The sequence below is a fragment of the Cibotium barometz genome, chromosome 58, assembly GCF_041138505.1.
Source record: "Cibotium barometz isolate CiBa-2024 chromosome 58, ASM4113850v1, whole genome shotgun sequence".
NCBI lineage: Eukaryota > Viridiplantae > Streptophyta > Polypodiopsida > Cyatheales > Cibotiaceae > Cibotium > Cibotium barometz.
Window position 1 is genome coordinate 6,224,949 of NC_141103.1, and position 27,137 is coordinate 6,252,085.

Sequence of the window (27,137 nt, forward strand, 5' to 3'; positions counted from 1 at the left end):
TTAGATGTACATCATCCACACGTTTAACATACAAAGTGCTTTCTGTTGGACTATTCTAAAAACCATGTGCAGTCAAATATGCATGTATCTTTTCATACCAAGCTCGTGGAGCTTGCTTTAAACCATACAAAGCCTTTTTTAACCTGCACACTTTGTTTTCCTGCCCTCTTTAAAAAAAACCATGAGGCTGCGATACATACACCTCCTCATGCAAATCTCCATTCAAGAACGCAGTCTTTATGTCCAACTAATGTACATTCCAACCATTATGAGCTACCAATGCACAAATGCTACGAATGGTAGTCATACCACAAGTGGGAGCAAAGGTCTCATCAAAATCAATGCCCTTTTCTTGAGCATAACCCTTTGCAACAAGTCTAGTCTTATAACGATCAACACTGCCATCTGGCTTTCGTTTCAACTTAAAAACCCACTTACATCCAATGATCTTTTTACCAATAGGCAAATCACACAAAGACCATGTATCATTCTTCATTATAGCATCATATTCACTTTGCATTGCAGCCAACCAAATTTTTGATTTTTGTGTCTCATCAAATGAAAGAGGTTCTTCCTCTTCACACATACTAGACACAGCCAAAGCATAACAATCTGATGCATAAGAGGCATGCTGAAAACCTGAAAGAGTACGACTAGACATAGGTGCATCAATTTTACTATCATGCAAGGTTTGCACCAGCCATTTAGGCATACCTCTAGCCTGCTCATTTTCAGCCCTATCCTCATAAATTACATCCTGTAAATCTGCATCAGAAATAGGCTGATCTATAATGTCGTTTGAAATCTGCATAGGCTGAATATTTGCCTCATTAGGACTTACATTTAAATTCCCACCTGTAAACAGAGGCAACAACGTATCAAATACATCCCGTGAGCTCACACCTGTCTCTTTGGTACATGATAACAAAGGCTGCACAGCATCTTCCACAAAAACAACATCTCAACTAATCAAGATACGCTTTGACTGCGGATGATACAATCTGTAACCCTTGCTCTCAGCACTATAACCAACAAAAATGCATTTGACAACCTTATCATCCAATTTTCTACGTTGTTGCACACGCACTAAAGCATAGGCCAAGCAACCAAAGACACGCAAGTGACCAATAGAAGGCTTCCTGCCATGCCAAGCTTCGTATGGAGTAACAGACTGCAAGGCCTTAGTGGTACACCTGTTGAGTACATATGCAGCACACATGACAATCTCAAGCCAAAATGCATGTGGCAAAGCTTGGCTCTTGACCATACATCATGCCATCTCCATAAGTGACCTGTTTTTTCTGTCAGCAACACCATTTTGTTGAGGGGTATACGGCACTGTACATTGGTGTTTTATCCCACGACTAGCTAGAAATGCATCAAACTCTTTAGACATGTACTCCCCCCCTCGATTAGAACGGAGGATGCCCACAGTACAATTGGATACATTTTCAACCATAAGCAAAAACTGTTTGAAGCACAAAAACACTTCGGACTTTGCCTTCAGTGGATGCCTTGAGTAATCATCAATGAAAGTCACAAAGTACAAGTGTTTACCAAATGACGGAGTTTGCATAGGCCCACATACATCACTATGTACAAGTTGCAATTTGCGAGTGGCCCGCACAGAACCATTCTTTGGAAACGCAGAACGCTGCATTTTGCCCAAAATACAGCCTTCACAAACATGTTTCAATGGTGCCTCAAGAGGGGGCAATGAAGCAACCATATCAAATTTCTGCAAACGCAGCAAACTAGCAAAGTTCAGATGACCAAAACGAGCATGCCATAGTTTTGCATCAGAAACTGCCTTTTCATCAGAAACTGCATTTGTTGAATCTTCCACACACTTGTCATAAGAATTGAGCCTATCCAGCCCACGAAACAACGTGCCAGATACAATAATCGTATCACCAGAAGTCAAAGCATGAACAGTACATCTGTCATCCACAAATTTGACTACAAGTCCAAGTCTAGCAAGCGCAAAGACAGACAACAGATTCTTCTTTATCCCTGGCCAAAGCATCTGAAAGTGTGAAAGCGCTGCCATTTGCAGCAATAAGCATAATTTTACCAACGCCCCTCACTGGGTAAGAAGCATTATTGGCACATGTGACAGTATTCCCATTAGAGACAGCCTCAAGACAAGTGAGCATATCACGATGCGAGGTAATGTGCTTTGTAGCACCACTGTCAAAATACCATACATCAAAGTCAACAGAAACTCCCAAACATGCATCATGTACAGATGGGTCATACTGGCAATACACGCTAAACGTCCATTCTGTATCCTGCATAACATTTACAGAATCTGTATTTTTGTAGAAGCATCCGCTATTGTGGCTGCATTTGACTCTTTCTTCTTTGCCTCTTTAGCCTTTAGCTTAGGGCAATTCTTAATGACATGATCAGTTGCCTTACAATAGTTGCACCTGATCTTTTTCTTGCCTTTATCAAGAGCCTTCTCAGACCTATTGTTGCTACCTGTGGAAGGAGAAGAAGTTGCAGACCTACTAATAGGAGAAGAAACAATGGAAGGGGCTGCCTTACCACTTCTTCTCTGCTGGGCAGCAACAAATGCCTGATCAACTGCACGCTGCCTAGCCCTCTTTTGCCTGGACTGCGCTTCTTGCAAGAGCTTGTTGACTAAAGTGTCATACTTGACAACATCAGGTCTGTCCTCAGTAACAAGTCTCCACGTGGAAGCAAAAGTCTGATATGACTCAGGTAAAGCATCAAGAACAGTCTGCACAAGAGAATGATCAAGAATAATCTCACCTGCAGAAATCAACTGTTCCTTGAGATCTTTAATCTCAGCAAGAAAAACATTCATGTCATCATCTTCCTGCATAATCTTCGATTCTAGCTCTTTACGCAGGTAAGAGATTTTTGCCTCGTTACGACATGCATACAAACCAGCTAGAATATCCCAAGTCTGTTTTGCTGTCTTAGCTGAACGAATATGTGGAGCGATGTTACGTTTGACAGAAAGTGCAATCAAGGCATGAGCCTGTGCATCTTTACCATCCCAACGAGCTTGTTCAGAAGTGGGTAAAACAGCAGCAATAGTAGAGCTGCTAGAACCTGCAACATCCTCAACAAATCCTACATCCACAGAACCTGGACGTACATCCATACCCTGCATAATGTTCCACACTCCTTTTGCAACCAAAACATGCTGCATCATGTATGCCCAAAGTGGGTAGTTGCTGTCTCCATCCAATTTGTCATCAGCAGACAACATGCGAAATACATCATTGTTGTTATCAACCATGGCCACTGACTGAAACTGATGCAAAAGCTACCTGTAATGAAGCAAAGACTGAACAGAAAATAACTCGTGCTATGTAGCACGGTCCAAAATAGAATACGTATGCCTGTTTTGCAGAAAACTGCGCTGTCGAAATTTTTGCACAAAATGACGAAAACATCTGTACAGAACTTGCAATGCAAAAACGGAGCCCGAAACGACCTCAGATGCAATTTCTAAGAACGCAAAGCCCTGCGGGCCTATCTGCAGAGTATAGGGACCTACAAGCGCTCGTGAAAGCTCACCTCAATCGGAGAACGTGAGTCGGAGGGTGCTAGCGGCGTAGCCCTGGGAGCCGATGCCTGCTCTGATATCAATTGTTGGAATTAGGGTTGCAAAAAAGCACACAAAGCTTGGACAAGAAGAAGCAAGAATACACACAACACACAGTGTATTAGATTGTGTCAATGTACAAAGATAAGTTAGCCCTAGAATAATGGACGTATATACAAGCCAGGGGAAAAAACCTCCTAAAGAGGAAAAAAGTGCCTTGGCAGTCCTAAGTGTGTTCACACACATCACTGCCTATATATATGGCAACATTTTTCGAGGACAGGCATACCTCTGCGGGTCATTGCTCCACGCCAAGAGGATACAGATTTCCTCATTTACTCTATCATGCCTCATGGGAGATTGAGGAGATGTAGTATAGAGGAGATTATACCAAATACTAGGCTTATTAGTCCAATGAGAATTGTCGGTCGCTCGGGGAAGCACTAGTTCATTGACCCTTCTCCTCAGATAGTCACTCATGGCTCTTGGTGTTTGTGGTTATATGGTGGCAGTCCTATCAGATGTCTTCAATGGGATCTAGGAGAGTGGGAGTGGATTGATGCCTTGGATCCTTTGAAAAGCCTTCCTTTTTTCAGTTGCACTGTTCGGAAAGCCAGGCTTCTCCTCACTCGGCAGATGCATAGGATCCCTACTCTCGGGCCTCATTGGGAGAGCTATGATATTTCTCCAGTGATACAGCACAGATATTGGCATAGACTTTGGCACTCATACAGAAGGAACCAGATCTCTCATTTCTTTTGGTTATTCTTACATGGTGGTCTCCCCACCAATCAGTGGAGATCAGTGGAGATCAATTTTCGGTGTAGCACCTTCCTCTCCTAGATGTGCGGCCCTGCTGTGGGGCAGGGGAAGTAGGGCCTGTATTGATGGTTCTGTCACCCTGCTGAGGTTGTGGCTACGTCTCTTGGAATAACTCTTCCTTCTACTACAATCCCTAGCAGTGTTTCCTAGCTGTTTGTAAATGTGGCACTGATGTGGCCTTCCTGCAATCTCCATCTTCTAGCGAAAGGACCCATCCAGCCTCTGAAGCATGACATGATCCTGTGATGTTTTGGTCCTGGACCAATACACTTACGCTGGGCAATCGTCAAAGTCCGTAGTGACTTCTGCTGCTGCGGATGAACTCGGAGGTCATGGAAGTGGCAGCACCTCCAAAACCTCACTGAAAGCGGCTCCAATAGATGCTAGCAGAGGGGAGTAGACTCTAGTCGACCCCCAATAGTTGGGCAACTAGGGCAAGATGAGTATGCACCAGGAACCAATCTTCAGTGCCTCACCAAACCATGCAAAAATAACTAGAAGAGAAGGAAGATATGTCTCCTCCTATAAGAGTGGTATGATGTTATAGCCCAATGAGGTCTGAGGGTAGGAATCCTTTGATTGGATCTAAGGAAGGAGAGCCTGGCTTTCCTAACCGTGTCCTCAAAGAAGGGGACACTCTGTATGGGAGGGTGGGTAGAGTTGGGGATATTCTCAGCAGCTTCATCATTGTCCAACTCAGAGAAAGCATCTGCATGGTAGGAATGCGGAGAAAAAGGATTTTGGTGCTCAACTGGAGGATCAGCTGGAGGGATCCAGGCACGTCGCTCACAACCACCCTATTCTGCCTGGGGGCGCTCAATGCGTGTGTCCAGTGCAACATTTCTCTAAATTCTACTCTCCCTCTCTCTCTATCTTCTCTCTCTATTTCTCTCTTGAATACGTGGAGGAATCTGTCGCAGCATGCCCAGCTAGGCTTACACAGATTGTCCCAGATACTCTGCACCATATCAAAGACCATTCAGCATTGTGTTTGAGGATGCATTGAGGCCCAAAGAGTATGGCACAAGATCGTATTGATTATGTCTCATATCAAGAGAGAACCTTACTATATTCCCCCAGGAGCAGTTGCAAGGCTGAATATTCTATAAGGACAATCCGACAGACTGTGCCCTGTATGCTATACATAACATGCAAATTAGGATCAATAAGACTTGGATTCTGTCTGACCATTTCCGAGTCTCAATGCTGTCACACATTATGCATTGATGTGGGCTGTAGAATATACAGCGATGATGCGTGGAAAAATCGGTTGTGTGCACAAACTTATACAAGTGGAAGATAAGTTTTCAAATTTAAACACAATCCCCTGAAACTTTACATCAACTAAAACATTTGGATTCGGTACCTTCAGAAACAGTTTACCTTTCCATCATAATCTGGATTCCGCTTGATAAACTTACAGTAAAGCATGTTCAATTGTCTGCTTACCTACATCACAAACCACTAAACAAATGTTAAGTATGCATCCAATTCAGTTGACATCAAAAGCACACGCTATTGTGCCTCATTTCCAACACCTTGATGCAAAATCTCCAAGCATTTTTCTAGCGGGCTCTAGCACAAGTGGTCAGAACTGGGACTGCAGAAGTGCAGGTGGTTCGAACCCTAGCATAGGAACTCTTCCTTTTTCAAAAAAAACTCCAAGCATTTTAAGATTGTGCCTCACCGAATCAATGATGTCCTGACAGTATACAGGACTCATGTAGTACAACACGTCATGTACAGTGGCACTAAGTATGGTACGCAAGGCCCTAACTCCTTCCAAAGTACAGTTCTCAACAGCTTCTTCTCCCCCTAGTTTTAAACCTCTTCGCCACTGCAAAGATGTAACAGAAATGAAAACTTCTTCATTTGGACCATAATAATAATGATAATAATGACCACAATTCTTGTGCAGAGATGCAGCTTTTAACACTCCTTAACAATATGATATGGGGCCCTCCAACAAATGTCACTGAAGTTGTGTACCTGTGGCCTTTATTTAAAGAGGCTGAGAAGTTGTGATATTGGTAAATTAAAAATATTTATCTCATCTAGGCTATGGCATATTATGAACCTGAAAAAATAATAAATTATATATACATAGACGGACCCTCGTAGTTGGTTATAAAGCTAATGTGCTAGTACTGTGCCTCCACAGACTTCTTTTCCTCACCTGGCCTCACTGATCAACTGTGGGACTACCAAAGACTAATGCAAATGGCACATGTACGAAGCCTACCAGCTTTCCTGCAAGTGCTTATGTAGTTACAAATATCCTTGAGGGCATGTACATGAACTGGAATTCCTGGAGGGCTAGGACTGTAGGTGAGATGTGTGGCCTGGAAAATTGGTGTTAGGCCCACATACCTGGAAACCCTATCGAAGATACAAAATCTCATGTCAGTCTCGATGTCAATGAATGCGATAGAATTTGGCTACTGACTTTTCTCCCAAACATAGGTTCCATTCCGGAAACCCCATGGAGTGTGAGGTCCATATTGTCGTGAGTCAGCCAGGCCCCCGGCAACACACTCTGGTGTCCCATAACACCAGACCACCTGTCTGCCTCTGTAACTACCCTTGGCCTTGAGGTCTCTTGCCTTGGCAGACATCTTCACCATGTGGATCTCTCATAATAATTATAAGTGAGCCCAAGACACTTATATGGTAAGAACGAGGTTATTATTGGCAAACTGTTTTGTTATTAACTTTTAGCCCTTCTTGGCCTCTACTTAGCTTTTGATTGCTCCGAGGCCAAACTAGACCTTATCCTTGCTAGCCCTTAGCCTTTTGGGTGGGTCCTATAAACCCCCATGCCCAGTTAAGCCCTAATCCTCCACATCCCCTTAACCTGAATTATCTTAACCATCAGTCCTTGGCCCAATCGGATGTAAGATTATCTCCCCCTTCTATTGGATTCACATCCTCATGAATCCAAGTAGGAGACAATTAGTTGTAAGCATAACCTCGAATTCATATATTCTACCATAGCATCCACATAAGTTCCCTAGTTCTAACCTAAACCAGAATGGAACTCCTACATTAGATCCTTGCTACTGGAATGACAAAATCCCTACAAGGTAACTTGCTTACCAATCCAATTCCATCCTGACTCAAAGGTCAGAAGCGAATACAATAAGAAAACTGAAATGCAATGAGTCCCATGAAGGGTAACCTAGCACTAATTCACTGCACAGTCTAGCCTTCACGACAAATTATGTGTGCCAGTAATCAACAGCTGATCCTGTGCTACAAGACTATTGGTGCCTCCCGTTTGTACTCCATTGAATTTACAGGACTTAGAGCACATCCCTATGTGCAGTCATGAAATAACTGCATCAACCCATACATCAGTTGCAGTTGCTTTTCCAGGCCTTTATAAGTTGTACCAGCTTTCTCGCCTCTTGCATAGACTTTTATGTCATGCTCGTCAGTCGTACAACCTGCCATTATCTCTCTCATAGCCATGCTGGTTATACCATATGCGGTACATGCTTCTATGTGCGAGAAAAGCTCCCTAGCACAACCCAATATCTTGAAAAAAAAACTATATGTTGCTCTCCAACAGGTGCTCAAAAGCACCAAATCCCAATCACAAGATCCCCTCTCTGCCAACAATTGTTCCTAATTGTCTCAACTATCACCAAATTTTGCGGCTTTTCCGCATCTCTCAGCCGGAAACTGCTCCCGAGGCCCTTGTTCCAATTTAGAGCATTCCCTGCAAAGATGAAAAAAGCAATCAATCCTTAACCTCGTCAAGAGAAATTCCCAACTAGCTTCAAGTAAGACCAAGGTTTAACTGCCATTCTTCTCTTTGTCTCAATCCTTTATTCAATCAGTGTCCACCCTCACATGAAATCTATTCCCAAGGAAGCCTCTAGTAGAGATCCTACAACATAGCCAAGAAAGCTTGCACCAGAAAAGAACTCTTCAAACCCTCTTGAAGCAAAACCAAAGGATTCACCTTGCTCTCCAAATGCAAATCATATTCCCTCCAGAGGAATTGGGTCTACAATTCCAATACCAAGGGAACGTTTTACTAGCCTAAGATGAATCCAGGAATCCAAGAGTATGTGGTGAAATGTCATCAATCTCAGGTGAATAAGGCTAAGCACCTTAGAGCTGGAGGGTTGTTACATCCTCAAGAGATCCCTTTTGGGAAGTGGGAAAGTAATTCCATGGATTTTATTGTTGAATTGCTACAGACCAGCAGAGGGCATGATGCAATCTGGGTGGTGGTAGACAGACTGACAAAGATGGCGAGATTTTCACCCACAAGGTTGAATGTTGAAGCAACTGATTTGGCGCAACAGCTTGTTGAGCAGCTTTTCAAGTTGTATGGGTTGCCTTGTGTCATAGTAATTGATAGGGATTCAAAGTTTTCTAGACATTTCTAGCAGCTAGTTTTCCAGAAATTGGAGACTACGCTGAGCATGAGTTCCTCCCTGATCATCCTCAGTCCGATGGGTAGACGGAGAGGGTGACTCAAGCTCTGGATGCTATGCTTTGTGCATATGGCTCCAAGCGACCATCTGATTGAGAGGTACATCCAATGGTTGAGTTTGCTTTGCCTACTACTGGTACAATCCGTTTATGTGACTTAAGGGTATAAAGATTGATGCGGCTAGAGATTTCTTAGTGGATATGCAAGAGATGCTAGTCAGTGCACATGTATCTATCAGAAGTACGGTCACGTGCACACCCATACCATGAGATAAATCTCGGCATATTCAGCACATTCCCTAGTTTACACAACATTTAGGGCATTAGCAAGGTTATTACAGGGTCTTATCAGCAGTTGACAGCAGTATGGGCACAGTCGGCAACATGAACGACACACGTGTGAACAAGCACCAACATTAAATGTTGTTTTTCCTCAGCCGTGGATATTCAAACAGGCTGACAGCCTTTCTGTTGGCCGACCTACTCTCCCATGGCCTATATAAGCATTAGGCCTCATTTGTACAATCCATCTATTCCCTCTTTTGGATTAGGTCATCATGTAGGTAGTAGAAGTGCATCAACCACCTTTTGGGTAGGCCAAAGGCCTCATGAAGTTGTAAAGTCATACATCTTTTTGTAACATAGTAATATACTGAATACCAACAGCCAGATATGGGCCAGGGGTAGCTGCTCCAGAGGACAGGATATGCCAACTTTGTCATACATAGGCTGAGACAAAGGCCCACTATATATGTGGATGCCCGGTATACTATGAGATCAAGGGAAGGTTCCACTGCCTCTTCCGAGACGAATTTGGACCACTTTCTTGGATCATGGATTTCCCATACCAGGGATGCCTTGGGCTCTTCCTTTTGGATCTCCACAAACACAAGGAGTCCTTATTGCAGCCCAAATCAGCTGCACCCCCCAGCACAGAGAGATATCACTGACTTCTTCCATACTAGAGCCCCAAGAGCAAATCCACCCACTACACTCGACCTCCAAGTTGCTACAAGAGCCCGGTCGAGAGGAGTAACACTAGACAGAGCCATTGAGGCCCCCCACCCCATGGCCCCCACCCACGCTCGCGTCATCACAAGAGGATCAGAGCCATCATTTCCCACCACCACATGACTTTCTCTTGCCGGTTCAGCTTTACTATATTGGGTACAACGATGCAGCACCCTATGAAGGATATTTTAGGGTGATGTGAGGGCTTTACGCTCTTTGTATTGGGATCAGCTTTGGCATTTCAGCTCTTGTTCCTTTCTTTTATTTTTAGTACCCATGATGATGTATTCCATGGACATGATGTAATCTTTTGGTCTCATAGGTCATTTTGGCCTTTTGTAGACGTTAATATAACTTTCTTTCTTCTTTCTTTCTCTTTTCTCTGTCTAATCATTTCAGTAAGCATCTACAAGTGTTCCTTAATTAGGCTTAGGGCCCGATCACAGAAGAAGGCTTCCGCGCATGCAACACGTACTCAAGAAAGAGCACGGTTTTATGTTGATACGAACACAAAGGGAGTTTTCCAAGGAAATGCATGTATATCTAAGGATACCTAAGAGTTCTAAGACATCACGGATGGGGATGGTTGGGAAGTTTTCCCTTAGGTACTATGGACCTTACTCAATCCTGAAAAAGAGTTGGTGAGTTGGCTTATAAGTTAGAATTCCCTCCTAATGTAGAAGTTCATCCAGTTTTCATGTGAATAGGCTCAAGGAGAAACTGGGGACTTAGGATAATAATGTTACACCTCAAGAGCTGGTACAAGTTGAGGACTCGTCCTTTGTTCCACATGAGCCAAAGCTTACATCGGATTTGAGAGAGAGGAAGCTTGAGAATAAGTTGATCCGTGAGTATAAGATCAAGTGGAAAGAAACAACGGTGGACTCCTCGACTTCTTAGCCCCTAGCTCTGAGGAGATTCCGGATGGAATCTACGATTGGGGGATAAGTTTGCATGAACCCTTCTATATGTTCTAATCTTGTGTGTTTAGCTTGTGTATCAGGTGATCTTATGGAGGGAGCTTCACACTCAAAAACCCCATGCTCAACATACTTGAGAGAGGTGTACCCTCTACTAGAAGATGATGTGCCCCACATGCTTCAGATTATCATGTACTCCATGATGAGAGTCTCTTGTAATATACCCCATGTATTTCCCCATGGTGATCATTGTATCAGCCTCTACTTTCAAAGAGCTATGTTATTTGTCCTTGTTTTGTTTTTCTTTTATGTTTCTTTTCCATGATGACACCTACCAATACCATGCATAGCATTGTATCACTTTGGTCTCATAGACCCATTGGGTCTTTAAGAGATATTTAATATAACTCTCTCTCTCTCTCTCTCTCTCTCTCTCTCTCTCTCTCTCGGGAAGGACAGCAAGAGGGCATGGAAGGTGTTTCGGGAGAGACAACCTAGTACTCCGATTACTGCACCTGAGGCATGGCATACTTATGCTAGAGAGCTATATGATGCACCAAGACAGCCCCCCACCCCCCCTCCACTGGGAGCTAGACCGGCTAGCAGCACCTTTTTCTCTATGCGGATGGTGCTAGATGCGATAGACATGTTACACACAGGATCATGATGGGCTAGTTGGAGAGCACTTCTCATATGCATGAGACACTTTGGCTCCGCTCATCGTGCATGTGTTTAATCGTGCCATTTGTGAGGGTTTCCCGACAAGCTGGACAGAGCATATCATTGTACTACTCTTTAAGAGTGGGGACCCCATGATACCAGGCACCTACAGGACGATCATGATTGGTCATTACTTGGCCAAATTATATGGCTGTATATTGGAGTCGGAGCTGACCCGATGGGCACAGAGGCATGGTCATCGAGCACATGGACAGGCTGGCTTCAGGAGAGGATTTACTACCTTACATCACATACTAACACTTCGGGCACTTATTGAAGAGGGCAGGGCACAGAAGAGAAGGATATACTGCTGCTTTGTGGACTTCCGCAAAGCCTTCGATACCGTACCACGTGCCAGGCTTATGCACAGATTGCATGACATTGAGGTACCCGAGCATATGCAGTGAGGGATATATGCTTTGTATGAGTCTGTGATGACAGGCAGAGTCCGAGCTCCAGGCGGACTATCTGATAGGGTGACCAGCAGGATAGGGGTGAAGCAGGGATGCCCGCTATTGCCCACCCTCTTCGGACTGATGCCGTCTCTGATTATGCAGACAGATTGGGAGGCCCAGGGGCATGCCTGGCAGGGGTGTTGATACCATCTTGTTATATGCTGATGATATTGTTCTAATCTCAGACTCTCTGGTGGGATTAAAGAGACACCTGGATGCATTACAGGCTTTCTGTACGGATAGCTGGGTGCCCCACCAGTAGTAACCGAGGCCCTATTCCAGGCAGTTACCTTTTTACAGCGGCTATGGGAGCTCTCTCAGCAGAGGTACTCCCGATTGGCATTGACCTCATCCATACAGTTGGCAGAGGATGGATATACTCATTGTTGGTACGCTCAGATGAGATCAAGGTTTGACCTACATGGTTTGCAGATAGAGGCACTACCACCCTTTCAGTACAGTCTGGATTGTCCATTTTTGGATCTCACCTGCTCAGAGCAAAACCGCGTGATCAAGATGGATATCATTACAGTGGACACAGAGAGGACATGGACTAGCCCCCTTGAGCCCTTGGGCACGAAAATGGCTCATTACAAGAGCCATTTTCTACACCTCTCACCAGATGATTTTATCACCAGCCCGGCGTACATGGATGTACACCTATCACATGGGATACGTTGTGCCATTGAACAGATCCGGACCTCACCACACCATCTGCGGATTGAGACAGGGCGATATGTGCATCAGATCTTGGATGACCGCATTTGTCAGCTATGCTACTAGGAGGTAGAGACAGAGGAACACTACATTTGCCGATGTACAGTCTATTATGAGATCCGAGGGAGATATCACTGCCTCTTCCGAGAGGGTTTTGGGCCGTTACGCAAGGTCATGGAGTTTGAGGATCAGTGATGCCTGGGATTGTTTCTACTTGAGCTCAGGAGACACAGAGAGACCCTCTTGGCAGAGAGGAGGCCGAGCCATGATGTACCTAGACAGAGGACCCTGACAAATTTCTTCGGCACCAGCACCAGCAACCCAACCCACACACCTCCTGAGTCCTGATACCTCCTCCATTGGGCCATCAGGGCACCGACCACGCTCCCAGGGAGTCACCACTGATAGAGCAGTTATCTTATGTCGCGCTCGTCGGCCACGCCTACCAGGATCCCGACCACGGCATCCTCACCATCGCGCCAGATCAGAGCCATTATTGCTCGGCATCGGAGGCGCCTACCTTGCTTCTACGACCTCTCCATTCTAGACAGCCCCATGGCGAAGATACTTGATCTAAGGAGAGGGCAACACTTCAACTGATCAGCATACATGGATCTACCTGATATACATTTTTCAGTATTTTTCAGTATTTTCTACTCAGTATCATCTCGGAGTCTTACATTTCTGTTCTTATAACTGTAGGACAATCAGTTTATTGTACTTTTTAGTCTCATTTAGTTGTTCTCTTTGATGAGACACCAACTTCAGATGTACTCTCAGTTTTGGTCTCATAGGCCACTATGGCCTCTTAGAGACGTTAATATATAATTTCATTTCATTTCTCTCTCTCTCTCTCTCTCTCTCTCTCTCTCTCTCTCTCTCTCTCTCTCTCTCTCCAGATGACCGGAAGAACACAATTGTATTATTTTTTGTCTCATAGGCCGACTTTGGCCTCTCGTAGACGTTAATATATCTTTCTTTCTTCTTTCTTTCTCTCTCTAGCTAGGTTGCATATCATGATTGTATACTCCATGCTGCATATAGCTTTGCATTCTCCTAGTAGTAGAGCACCATCCCCTGCACACCCAGATTCAGCTTTTTTTTTTTGTTCAGTACTTTTTCATTTTGTTGGGATGACAGAGGATACCCCATACAGGTACTCCGATTTGTCTCATAGGCCGAGTTCGGTCTTTTGGAAGACGTTAATAAAATCTCTCTCTCTCTCTCTCTCTCTCTCTCTCTCTCTCTCTCTCTCTCTCTCTCTCTCTCTTTAACACCTTCCCACAGTGGATAAGTAGATCTGCAATACACTTTACATACAGTGGAGAGCCTGTGGAGTATGTTACCTCATATGTGTACCTTGGGATCACTTTTACTAGACCTCAATTCTTGATGCGGAAGGCGGCCGAAGCTAGATTGATGAGGGGATATGCAGCCCTTCGCTCGCTAGAGAGGCAATGCTCACAAATATAGTTTCAGGAGCCGTGGACGAAGCTTTGGCTATTTGATACTCTAGTTATACCTACACTACTGTATGGTGCCCCCATCTGGGTCCCAGCTTATACCACAGGAGGAGATAGAGGAGAGAGCGGGGAGTCCTTCGTGAGATCCAGATCAACTGTACTTGCTCAAGGACCAGCACAGAGAGCTCTCACCGACTTCTTCCAAACCAATACTGCGAGGGCCGATCCACCCACCATACCTGGACCACAGGCTAGTGCAGGAGCTCGGCCGAGAGATCTTACACTTGACAGAGCCACTAAGTTACGCAGAGCTCGACGCCCCAGACCCCATGGCCCTCGCCCACGGCCACGCCACCACAGGAGGATCCGGGCCATTATCGCAAGACCTTCTCGCGCCGGCTCAATTTTACCACCTTGAGCAACATGTCACAGTGGCCCATGAGGGATGTATTAGGGTGATATGAGAGCTCTCTGCTCATGTACCTAGATCAGATTTTATAGTTCTAGATTTTTATTATCTTTCTTTATTACTATTTTGTACCCAAGATGATGTACCTCATGGATATGATATAACCTTTTGGTCTCATAGGTCATTTTGCCCTTTTGAAGACGTTAATACAACTTTCATTCTGTCTCTCTCTCTTACATATACAATGGCTTATCGAGATGGCAAGGATCAGATGCTCTCACACACTGGAACTCTAAAGGGGGAGCGAGCACAGTGGACTACTTGATGGGATCTCCTTCATTGATACCTGATGTGCGGGGTTTCACGATTTCCAGTAGGCCCATAGGCATAGCAGCCGATCATGCATACCTGAGTTTCACACTAGTAGGTAGATCCCCGAGAGATGGGCCAGCCACTCATCTACCTAGGTACCCGAGATATCAGTTTACACGTGAGACAGTTGGGGTCTATCGAGATGCAGTATCTGGGGTTTAGAGCTTGGTTTTACTTGGATCAGCAAAGGATGCACTGCTAGATATTTGGGATGCCAGATTGGGGTTGATATTTCTCCTGCACAGTAGTTCACCTCGGTACTTATGAGTATTCGGAAGAAGCTTCTTCATTGTAGCTCTAGGAGATTGGATTTAGCCTCCAAAGCATTGGTGGGTAATCAGGTATTGCTTGCCTCGGCTTGGTTTATTGCCTCTTGTTGGTGCTTCTCTCGTCGTGCATTGGTCAGTCGTCGCGAAGGTTGATCTGGGGTTGATCTGCAATTTTCTTTCGTCAGGTTTGGATGCCTTTCTTGCGACAAAGGCTTCCTAGGTCCCTGGATGAGGCTGATTAGGTGGAACGAGTTCATTAGGGATGAGGCCACTCGACCACTTGGTGCATCTCATTACATGCAGTGGTCAAGATGGGAGAGATGTGCATATACAATTCTTGCTTGGAAGACCTTCAAGAGTCTTCCAATGGATCAAAGAGTTGCATCCATTCAGCATCTTAGGGGCTCTCGCATACGTATTGATTAGATTGATGCAACTATACCCCATGAGTGGCTCTTTAAGATCTTTCATGGAGATTATTATCCGAGATGGCTAGGAGTCCCTTCTAGGATAGGCATACGTTTGTAGGTCATTGCTCTCCCGGACCAAGAGGCTACAAACTTAGTCCAGTGAGGATTGTTGGTCATTTGGGGAAGCATTGGTTCATTGATCCTTCTCCTCACATAGTGACTCATGGCTCTTGGTGTTTGTGGTTGTATGGTGGTAGTCCTATTAGATATCTTCAGTGTGATCCAGGTGAGTGGGAGTGGATTGATGCTTCGGATCCATTGAAAGCCTTCCCTTTTTTGGTTACTTGGTCTGAAATGCCAAGCTCCTCATCACTCAACAAATGGATTGATGCTTCGGATCCATTGAAAGCCTTCCCTTTTTTGGTTACTTGGTCTGAAATGCCAAGCTCCTCATCACTCAACAAATGCATAGGATCCCTACTCCCTCACACCTCATTAGGAGAAGTTATGACATCACTCAGGATATTGGCATAGGTTTTGGCATTCATACACAAGGAGCCAGATCCCTCATTTCTTTTGGTTATTTCAACATGGTGGTCTCCCCACCAATCAATGGAGATCGATTTTTGTTGTAGCACCTACCTGCCCGAGATGTGCGGCAGATTTTGAGACTATACAACATTGTTTATGCGGCTGCAACCCTCCACAACGCATTTGGGGTTCTATAGCCCAACTTATAGGCAAGTTGAGTCCCTAAGCCATGTATGTTACTCAGAGGCAATTGCTTGGCTTTCCCAGTCTGGTCCACAGCTTTTCTACGAGCGTAGTGATACAGGCACTGCTATTTTCAGTTGTCCCACAAGTCTTTCATGGCACCATGATGCTCCTCAATGGCTGAGATCACTGTACATGTTGGGATGATTCTATTCTATTCCGGCCATAGTCACAAGAAACGTTTTGAGGTTTTTTTCGTTTTGAGGTTTTTTGGGTTTTGTTTTGAAAGGTTTCGTCTCTCGGCTAAGAAACCACGAGATTTCGAAAAATCAATAATTTCATAAAGTATAAATACTTAAAGAACTTAAAGTAGCCATCTAAAATCATAGTGTAATGATGAAAAAATGGTGTCTTCTCACACATCTCGGGGAACCATCCTTATTTTGGTGAGACATTATGGAAATTTTTCTTGATTAGATGCCACAAGTGGTTCAATCAAGCACTCTTAAGAAACTGAAGAAGAAAGGATAGAAATTGGGAAAGATTTCAGACAGTGAAGGATGGTGTGTGAAGAAAAAGGGGAAAGAAGAGAGGAGAAGAAGCGAAAAGGACAAGAAGAGGAAGGGAGAAGAAGATGAGAGAAGAAGAAAAGGAAGAAAAAGAGGAGAGAAGAAGAGAATGAAGGAAGGAGAAGTAGAGGTGAAAGAAGTAGCAGAAGATGGAAAAGGAAAGGCGGGAGGCAGAAGAAGAAGAGGGAAGAAAGGTGATGAGAAGGATATGGAAGAAAAACAAAAATAAAAAAATCCCCAAAAAAATCAGGAGGGGGAAAAAAAAACCTTGAAATTTGGGCAAAACTACCGTACTAAAGAGGTTTCGAGGTTTTAAAAAATGGTTTTGAAGTTTCAAGGTTTCGAAAGATAGAAACATGTTTTTTTGTTACTATGATTCCGGCTTATAGCCGTGATTGTTGTATGTTTTTCTCATACTTAATAGAAGTCTCTTCTTTGAAAAATAATAATAATAAATAAAAACCTATTGAAGGTAAAAACATACATTGTCACATTTGATCACTGAGGAGATGTGTGCCGCTGTGGATGCCCCTTTTTCTATGTAGGAGTTCAGTCATGCTCTTCATGCCTTACCTCATGGTAAGTGTCCAGGGGACGATGGCCTCTCCCCTGTTTTTTTCAATACTTCTTGGGATGAGATTGGAGCTGAGATCACATCGCCTCTCCAGGAAATGTGGGACACACGTTCTATGCCTTCTTCTCTCACTGAGGGGCTTATTTATCTTGTTCCTAAGAGTAGGGATAAGACATTCATTGGCTAGTGGAGACCTATCACCTTACTTGGGACTGCATCTAAGGTTCTTGCTAAGACAGTGGACATTAGATTGCAACGAATTTTGCAGGATGTCATTCATGATAACCAAAAGGGATTCTTACATGGCAGGAGCGTCTTTGATAACATTTTCTCGTTTTGGGAGGCCGTTGAATGGGCTAAAGCGAGCAATCATCCCTTAGCCATTCTGCTCTTAGATTTTGAGAAGGCCTATGATAAGAGTGGATTGGGACTTCCTTGAGGATACTCTTAGCCATATGGGTTTCTCTCAGAGATGGATCAAGGGAGTTTCATGCATGTATGTGATGCCCACAATAGAGTGAGCGCTTGTGGTGATAGAGGAGAGTGGTTTCAAATTTCTCGCTCAGTACGGCAAGGTTGCCCTTTAGCCCCATTATTTTATATCATAGTTGCAGAGGCCATGAGCATCTTTCTCTGCTCCACTGTTGGTATTTTTGGATTGAGGTTGGCTCTTCGTAGTCAAGAGGACTTGGTTGACTCTAAGTTAGCTAATGACACAGCCATGTTCTTGGAGGCTTCACATATATCCTTATGTTCCTTCCGGGTAGCACTAGAGGAGTTTTGTTTGGCAGCAGGGGCAGACATTAATTGGCACAAATCTGTTGGTTTTTGGGTTAGTTATTCCCCAAGAGTTGCTTGGGGTGCAGAGCTCGGTTTTACTTGGATCATCATAGGATGCACTGCTAGATATTTGGGATGCTAGGTTGGGGTTGATATTTCTCCTGCACAGCAGTTCACCTCCGTACTTATGAGTATCCGGAAGAAGCTCCTTCATTGGAGCTCCATGAGATTAGATTTAGCATCCAGAGTTTTGGTGGCTAATAAGGTATTGCTTGCCTGAGCTTGGTTTATTACCTCTTGTTGGTGCTTCTCTCGTGCTTGCATTGGTCCATTGCGGAGATTGATCTGCAAATTTCTCTGGTCGGGTATGGATGGAACCTCAAACACTCGTGCCAGGGTAGCTTGGCTCACAGTTATTCAACCCAAACGAGAGGGGTGCTCGAATATTATCGATCCAGATGTTCAGTGCAGGGCGTTGCTCTCCAAACTTGTGGTCAGAGGTTTCCTACCAGGTTATGAGCCTTGGAAGGATGTTTTCTTGTCTCAGATTTCCGGATGTACACCCTCGTTCGGGAGAGACTAGATGCCCAACACACGATTTTTGTTCAGAGGCTGATATGAGGGCACCATCTTCCCCTCTTATTGCAGCCATTGTCAAAGCATGGAGAAGCATGAGATCTTTTCTGCGACAAAGGCTTCCTAGGTCTTTGGATGAGGCTGATCAACAACCTATTATGTGGAATGAGCTCATCACGGATGAGGCCGGTCGGCCACTTGGTGCATCTCGTTATATGCAGTGGTTAGGATGGGAGAGATGTGCATACACAATTCTTGGTTGGAAGACCTTTAAGAGTCTTCCAAAGGATTAGAGAGCTACATCCATTCAGCATCTTAGCGGCTCTCGCACTCGTACTGATCAGATTGATGCACCTATTCCGCATGAGTGGCTCTCTGGGACCTTTCATGGGGACTATCATCCAAGTTGGCTGGCAGTTTTTTCGAGGATAGGCATACCTCTGCAGATCATTCCTCTTCTGGACGAGGAGGCAACAGATTGCATCATTTACTCTATCGTGCCGCCTAGACGAAGATTGAGGAGATGTAGTATGGAGGAGATCATCCGAGATACTAGGCTTAGTCCAGTGAGGATTGTTGGTCGTTCGGAGAAGCATTTGGTTCATTCCCATGGCTCTAGGTGTTTGTGGTTATATGGTGGAAATCTTATCAGATATCTTCAGTGGGATCCAAGAGAGTGGGAGTGGACTGATGCCTTCGATCCTTTGAAAAGCCTTCCTTTTTTTAGTTTCACCATCAGGAATGCCAGGCTTCTCCTCACTCGACACATCCATAGGATCCCTACTCTCAGGCCTCATTGGGAGAGCTATGATATTTCTCCAGTGATACAGCACAGATATTGGCATAGACTTTGGCACTCATACAGAAGACTCTATATTTTTTGGTTATTCTTACATGGTGGTCTCCCCACCAATCAATGGAGATCGGTTTTCGGTGTAGCACCTTCCTACTCTAGATGTGTGGCAGATTCTGAGCTTGTATAACATTCTTTATGGGGATGCAGCAGTGCACAACAGATTTGGGGTTTTGTAGCCCAACTTATGGGCAAATTGAGTGGTCGAGCCGTGCATGAGACTTGGCAAGCAGTTGCTTGGCTCTCCCAGTCTGGTCCACAGCTTTTTTATGAGGGTAATGGTACAAATTCTGCTATTTTCATTCGTAGAGATATTGCCCAGCATGGTTTATTGCAGGATGTCCCTCACTCTGATTATACACCCCCCAGACACACATTCACACCATTTGGGAGATTGTTGCCAGTATTACAGCATGGCAGCTCTAGAGAGCTAGATGCATGGAGGCTATTGAGGGTGTCCAGATTCTTGGGTCTCAGTGCATTAGTACTATATGGGGTGATATCATCCATACTCTTATGCCTACTTGGGCTCATATTCAGGGGTCCTCTCGTTCTTTGCAGGCAAAGCACGTGATATTTATACAGGAGTGGGACATGTTGGGGTGATTCTATTCTTTTCCAGCTTATAGCTGTGATTGTTGTATGTCTTTTTCATACTTAATAGAAGTCTCTTTCTGGAAAAAAAAAAAACATACATACATTGTATTCTTTAGACTAGTTCATAACATGCATATCTCAAATCTTTACACAACTTGTGGTGCCACGCCCACACATGAAGTTTGAACCATGGCACCAAGGCCCAGGCATTTCTTTTTTTACGTTTAAAAGAAGTCTTGAAAAAAATATGTTTCGTATGGGTCTACTTCCCAATGAAATGCCTTTCTGGCAACTATGCCCTGTATAAAGTGCTCTATTTCCACAGCAGCATTTTCACTGCAATAGGGGAAGCTGTACTTGTAGAAGGGGCTTGCCCCTCTCAGCATTCTTCCCAATCCTCTTATATGTTATCCAAGCTATCTTGGTTGGTCTATGTTGGTCGAAGGAATCCATAACCAGGCTTTTCAGGCTACTTGGTGATACCTTTCGGTTCAGCACATTATAGGCTACGTTGCTGCGAATCCTCTCTTCTTGCACACGAGCTAAAGGGGCTTCTGAATGGTACAAAGAAAAGAGTGAATCCAAATGCAGCACATTGAATATAGCATGACCAAAAGTCCCATTCACCGGTATTGAAAAATTTCTGGCAAACCATCTACATTAAAATTGAGAAGTAACTTGCTTTCACCTGACATGGTATAAACAAAATTCGTTGGCTGTTTCGCTGATAGGCAGTAAGATGCTGTTCAGCAAGAGTCGTCGCATTATGCCGGAAGGTACCCACATCATCTACAAGATTCGCTTTCTGGAGTCTTTGTCCGATCCCATGTACCATGAAAACCAGATGTCGGACAGGTACCTATTCAAAATTTCACAATAACCAAGTTAGATTTTCAAAAAATTTCAATCCCGTAATCTCACTTTGTAGAAGCAAAGGCCAATGGTAATCTAGATACGGTGCACACCCTATATAGTGTTACCTGTGAGCAATAATCATCCATCTCCTCCTCTTTGCGTTGATGCAGTTCATCCTGGAAATGAGTAACCACGTTTCATTTCCCACTTTTGTGTTTGGCTACCCATGTGTAAGAAAGCAGTCAAGAAAAACACATACTGTCCAACCAAAGGATGCCGCTTCAACCTCTTTGTTTGACAGTAAATTGTAAGGAACATTCACATTTATATCTCAAGCGTTAAAAGCCTACCACTTCTTGTTCTCTCTTATTTTTTAGCAGACGCATGCAACCTTTCGAGAGCCACAATGTAAACTATTACTTTCACCATCCCTTGGCCCATGTTCAATAACAGCAGGTGAGTGGTTGTGGAGACACATCCAATGAAAACATCTAGACATACTAAAGCTGCAGCTAGCCTGATTCTAGCCATCACCTTTTAGGTGAGTCAGGTGAGAGATCTTCAGCTGCATGGCCTCATCATAATCTCTCAAAAGAGACTATTCTGTGAACAGCCTCTTATCAAACCACACTGCCTGCATCCTTCAAGCTTAAGGAGGTACTCATTCACCTTCTTCCTTGGTCCCTCTGCAACCAAACCAGGCCAGGAGGGACGAAAGTCTTCAATAATACTTTTGCATGACCATCAATCTGAACTCAAACATTTAAACACTGGCCACAACCATTAAGCATAATCACACATGCTGAAAAATAGTATCATATAAACATGACACCACACTGGGACCGGAACGGCCAGCCCCCCTTCAACAGAATTCTCTATTCCTTGGGGATAAACTTTCAAACAAAGGATGCGGGTGCTCAGCGCCAGAATTTTCCAAGTACATATGATTACCAATCAAAGAGAGAAATTGAGTTTACGAGAGCACTATTTCCCCCCTTGTCATAAGCAATTGTCCACAGCTGTAATATAATAGTAGTTCCATAGTTGTTAGGTACGATACCGTAAGCTTCGTACGATACGATACCATACGGGAAAATACGGTATGATTAAAAAAATTTCTTATCGTACCCTTTTAAAAAAATACTAACAAACTTTAGTATTTTCAATTTCAAAGAGAAGACAAGTTGTCACATGACTCAAACCAAAATTCCATTAAAACCAAGTTGAAAATATACATAGATGTTAGGCCAAAGCCTAAGTCATACAATGCGATTCGCTCTAGGCGCATGTAGCTGTAGTAGTAAGTACAAAAAGTGGTGCACAAAATAGGGAGGCTAGAGGGTTGGGGCTAGAACCTAGATGGAGAAGTGATCGCTATCAAAATCAAATCTCTCGCTAGGATCATCTCCATCAAAAGACTGCCTATCGAAGCGCTTGCCGTCGTCCATCAAAATCGGGCTCTCTAAGCTCCTATGACAAGGCAATCGGAGCGTCCTCATTTGCAAGAGTGGAGGAAGAACTACCGGAACCTCATCGTGTGTTTTAAAAAATTACTTATAAACTTAGGTATTTCCAATTTCGAGATATGGAGTATTTTAAAAAGGAGGGAAGCATCATAGTACAGAGGAAAGCTCAAACAACCATAGACAAGCAAAAACAAGACCATTACTCACAAAAAAAAAAAAATCAAAAAAAATTCCGTACGAGTCCGTACGGCATCGTACCGTACGGTATTCCATACAATATGTTGTCGTGCGTCGTATGGAGACAACTATGAGTAGTTCATAGAAAATTACAGTTTTGAGTAGCATATCTCATAATGTGAGATCCAAGTTCTTGTCAAGCACAGACATAAGAGCCAATTGTGATGTTCCATAGAATAAGAGATCAGCTACCAAAAATCAAAGCCAGCCGTATGGCAAGAAATCCATTAATTCATTAACTGCGATGACCACCAATCATTTCAACAGTTATTCATCATGGTACCACCACCCAAATGATTCATATACATACATAGACTATCATAAATCTCTTCGCAGGTTCATGCGCCGTGTACAAGAGCTAGACAGGTACCAATCAAACGAGCCTCGCTCGTCCAATCGGGAGTACCACTCCTATCTGTAGCATCCCGCCACAATCATGAATGAGAGCACCGCTCTTCAAGTCAAAGAATACTCTCACCAAGAGCTTCTATAGCCAACAGGCACCACCCGGTCTATCTGAGGCTTCATGAGCACTCAATCCCATAGACACACGCTCGAGAGACCACCCTTTATGTACTGTCCACGCTGGTTTTCAGCATCTCCAGCCATGCTTCATGGTTCAATTTCACCTGTGCACCACACAGGGTTTAATCCAAGTCATCGGTATTCATCAAGATAGATACCAAAGAAGTCCAAAAGACATAAAGTCAAGAAGAATCCAATATTTGTCAATATGGAAAGATCCAAATTTCGAATAAAAATTCTTTTTCTTAGACGTAGGAAGTATTTCAACCCAAAAGAAAGCTGGTTACAAGCATTGCGGCCAGATCCATTGATAAAACCAAGAAATTTTCCAAAGATAAACTATAGGCCTTCTAGCCATAAGTGTCTTCCTGAAACAATTTCAAGGAAAACAACATACTTCTCCTTGCAGATGCATGCAAGGGTGAGAATTCCAAAACATCTTTCTCAAGAGAAAATTAACAACCTCAATCTTGCAAGAATTCAAAGATCTTGAGCTTTTTTTTTTCTTTGATTGATTGAGCTTGTCCAAATGTTGTCCTCGAGACATAACAGCATAAAATCTTCATGCCTTGTCTCATGCAAAGAGATGGTTCCCAACCATGTCATTACCAAAGAGAGACTCCATCCATAATATGCCTTTGCATAATAGTAATGACTCTATCTCTTACAGCATAAACTCTGAAGATGGTTGGAAAGGCCTAGGAGCAATTGATGGTCCGTGTGGTCCCCACTTCTAATCTTTTCTCTTGCTCATTACTGGAAAGAAGACTCTGCTACCAAGGAAGCCTATGCTCTAATACCAGTGTAACCAAACCAAGCCAGGAGAGACTAAAGTCTTCAACAATACTTTTGCATGACCATCAATCTAAAATTAAACATTTAAACATGGCCACAACCATTAAGCATAATCACACATACTAAAAAATAATATCATATGCGAAGTGTCACCATTTGGCCACCCAATTGGTCCACCTATGCTTTCTCATTGTGTATGTACATTGGACTGGTTTCCATGGCAGTTGCATATACCGGGGATTGATACCACTCATTTGATATTGTGGACTTGGCTTTCCGCTGGGACTTGTACTTGTGTGTACATGCCCGGAAATGCCTGGAGCACGTCTAGTACCTCGTGTACTTGCCTGGAGCACGTCTATTTTGGTATAGTCTCATGAACGGGGATTGTCCATACCAATGTTGCATTGCAGAGCATCTTCATGTGCTTGCTTGCAATAGAAATTGCATGTTGTTTTCATGCTTGCCTGACCAATGTGTAGTTTTGGGTAAGGGAACGCCCCCCCGTGAACCGTGCGTGTGAAACTCATAGTTATCACGGAACGGGAATGTTCCAGGAACGTCGGATGCTGGAACAGGAGCGGGAACGGGAACGGGAGCGGATCGGGAACGGCGGGGAACGCCACGTCATATGACATGTCAGCATATGACATAAAATGACAAAACATTTAAAATATCCAAGATTAAACTTTAAAGTCTTAAACATTAAAAATTTAAAGAGTCCAGACTGCAAAAAGAAACTGAAAAGAAAGTACATCGCATGACAAGTACAAAACTAGCCTCAAGGGCCAAGGTAACTGGTGAGTCAAAGACTAGTCATCAGCAAGTGGGATCTAATCCTCCTGTCCAGGCTGTCCCTCAATCTGCTCATCCTCATGCTGCTCCACATCATCCTCTCCCTCTGGCTGATCCTCACCATCATTTTCATCAAGATCAAGGCAAAATCCAATAAATGGCTCTGGAGTACACTCAGCCCTGAACTTGTTAAGCAAACGCAAGTTCGCATTAACAAATACAAGGTCATTTGCCTTCTGGACACCAAGCCTGTTCCTCTTCTTGCTTGCAATGTTCCCAAAACTGCTCCATAAGCGCTCACATGGCGAGGAGCTAGCACCCTGGCTAAGCACTCGAATGGCCAATCTTTGCAGCAATGGTGTATCTACCCCATAATCCTCCCACCACCGTGCACTGGATATCTTGAACCTATCATTTTGTGCATCCTGCAAAGCGAAGAGGCCTCTCTTTTGTCGATAGAAGGAAAGGTCTTCACGAACCCTCCTCCTATCATCTGCACTGGGTACAAGCTTCCTCAAGATATCCTCCCAACCCTGCACAACCTCTGCATCTGTCTCTTGTCCTTTGCCTTGAAATTCTGGATCCACCACAAATGCAGCAGCCTCTAATGCAGAGTGATACTGTCCACCTACCTGTCGCAAGACGAGATAGCTCCTGTCTCCTACCCCCATCCAAAGTCTGTAGAGATAGGAATCTCTCAATCATCCTGTCCATCCCCTCGTACACCTTGCCAATGCAAGGCTCATCTCCATCGAGAAGCCTCAGCATAAGAATGATTGGCCACACAACCTGCAACAATACCTCAACAATGTCCCAAAAAGTGTCATCAAGAACTATGGACCTGCATCGAATACCTGCCACTGAGGTACGCTCTCGCCATGCATCCCACTCCTCACAAACTACAATCTGCCTCAAATGATTCTTCACTTCAAAAAGACACTTTAGCATAAGGAAATTATATGCAAAGCGTGTATCTGAATACTTTAAGAGATCCTTTGGGGATCTCTGTCGAAATACAGCCAAAATGTAGTGGTGGCGAGTGATAAATGAAACAATGTGATTGCCCATTTCAATAAAAGGCTCCAGCCACTACATCTTACCAATATCTTTGAGGAGATTGTTGAGCCCATGTGACATGCAAGGAGTGAAGCAAATATGTGGGTACCTATCCTCAATGATCCTCCCTGCTGCCCTGTTTGAGTTCTCTCCATCAGAAACAAACTGGATGACATTATTTGGACCCACGTAATCAATGGCTTCACTCCAAATATTTGCTAGTATCTCTGCAGTTTTGCCCGCCTCTGAATTGTCAATAGCTTTAATAAAAAAGCTACATCCTCTGGAGTACGCAAGGATACCCTGAATGGAGCAGCTCCTAGTGTCACTCCAACCATCACCCATGATAGTGACGCCACATCTATGCCATACATCCTGAATGGGTCTCAAGGCATCCTCTATGGCCGTCCTCTCTGTGGCTAGAAGTGTAGTGCGCAATGCCTCGGATGAGGGTGGAGCATAGCCAAGTCCGAAAGAAGCAATATCCTTCACCATATCTGCAAAGTATGGGTTGCGGGCCTTTACCAAAGGAACATCTGCAGCATAAAAAAACCGTGCCACTGCTGCATCTACTTGTGCCCTCCTCCCAGGGTGCCATGATGCCACAAGACTAGCCTGCACTCGACCTCGTGAAGCCTGGGTCTGGGAAGCATTTGTTCCATGTGCGGATGGCTGTGGAGCAGCCCCAAATAATGGGGTAGATGCACTCGCTGAAGATGTCGCGCTTGCAGGTGTAGCTGATGATGATGTACCTCGAGGATCAAGATCAGAGGGCTGACTCCCTGCTGCATCAAGTCTCTCTACAAGTGCCTGCAATCGTATGATATATGCTCCTGACACTGTAGGGCAAACAGAAATGCCTTTGCCTCTAACCCCCAACAAATGGGCTCCCACACGATCCGTGCCTCCAGTCTTAATGGATCCACAAAAGTGGCACTTCCACTTGCGTGACCCTCCTCCTCTTGCACTATCATATCTGGACACAAGATCCACCTCATTCCACCAAGGGGATCTGTTTTTTGCATCTATGCCACGAGGAGGTGCCATTGAAATTGATAAATGGCTGAAAATTAAAAAAACATGCAAAATGCCCTTGCATGAGACATAAGTAAAGTGTCCACAAAGTGGAAAAAAATGCAGCAAACTAG

At 44.1% G+C, this 27,137-nt stretch overlaps 1 pseudogene across 1 annotated transcript in view; it reads right to left on the reverse strand.

Annotated features, from left to right (window-relative positions):
• Nucleotides 1–27,137, reverse strand: part of LOC147605832 (phospholipase SGR2-like) — a 160,845-nt pseudogene that overhangs the window by 69,779 nt on the left and 63,929 nt on the right. Inside the window, exons 7-10 of the transcript XR_015265049.1 lie at nucleotides 21,241–21,291; nucleotides 20,949–21,119; nucleotides 6,093–6,242; nucleotides 5,789–5,854 (exon numbers count right to left, since the gene is read on the reverse strand). The product of XR_015265049.1 is annotated as a phospholipase SGR2-like (transcript). The remainder of the gene's footprint in view (nucleotides 1–5,788; nucleotides 5,855–6,092; nucleotides 6,243–20,948; nucleotides 21,120–21,240; nucleotides 21,292–27,137) is intronic.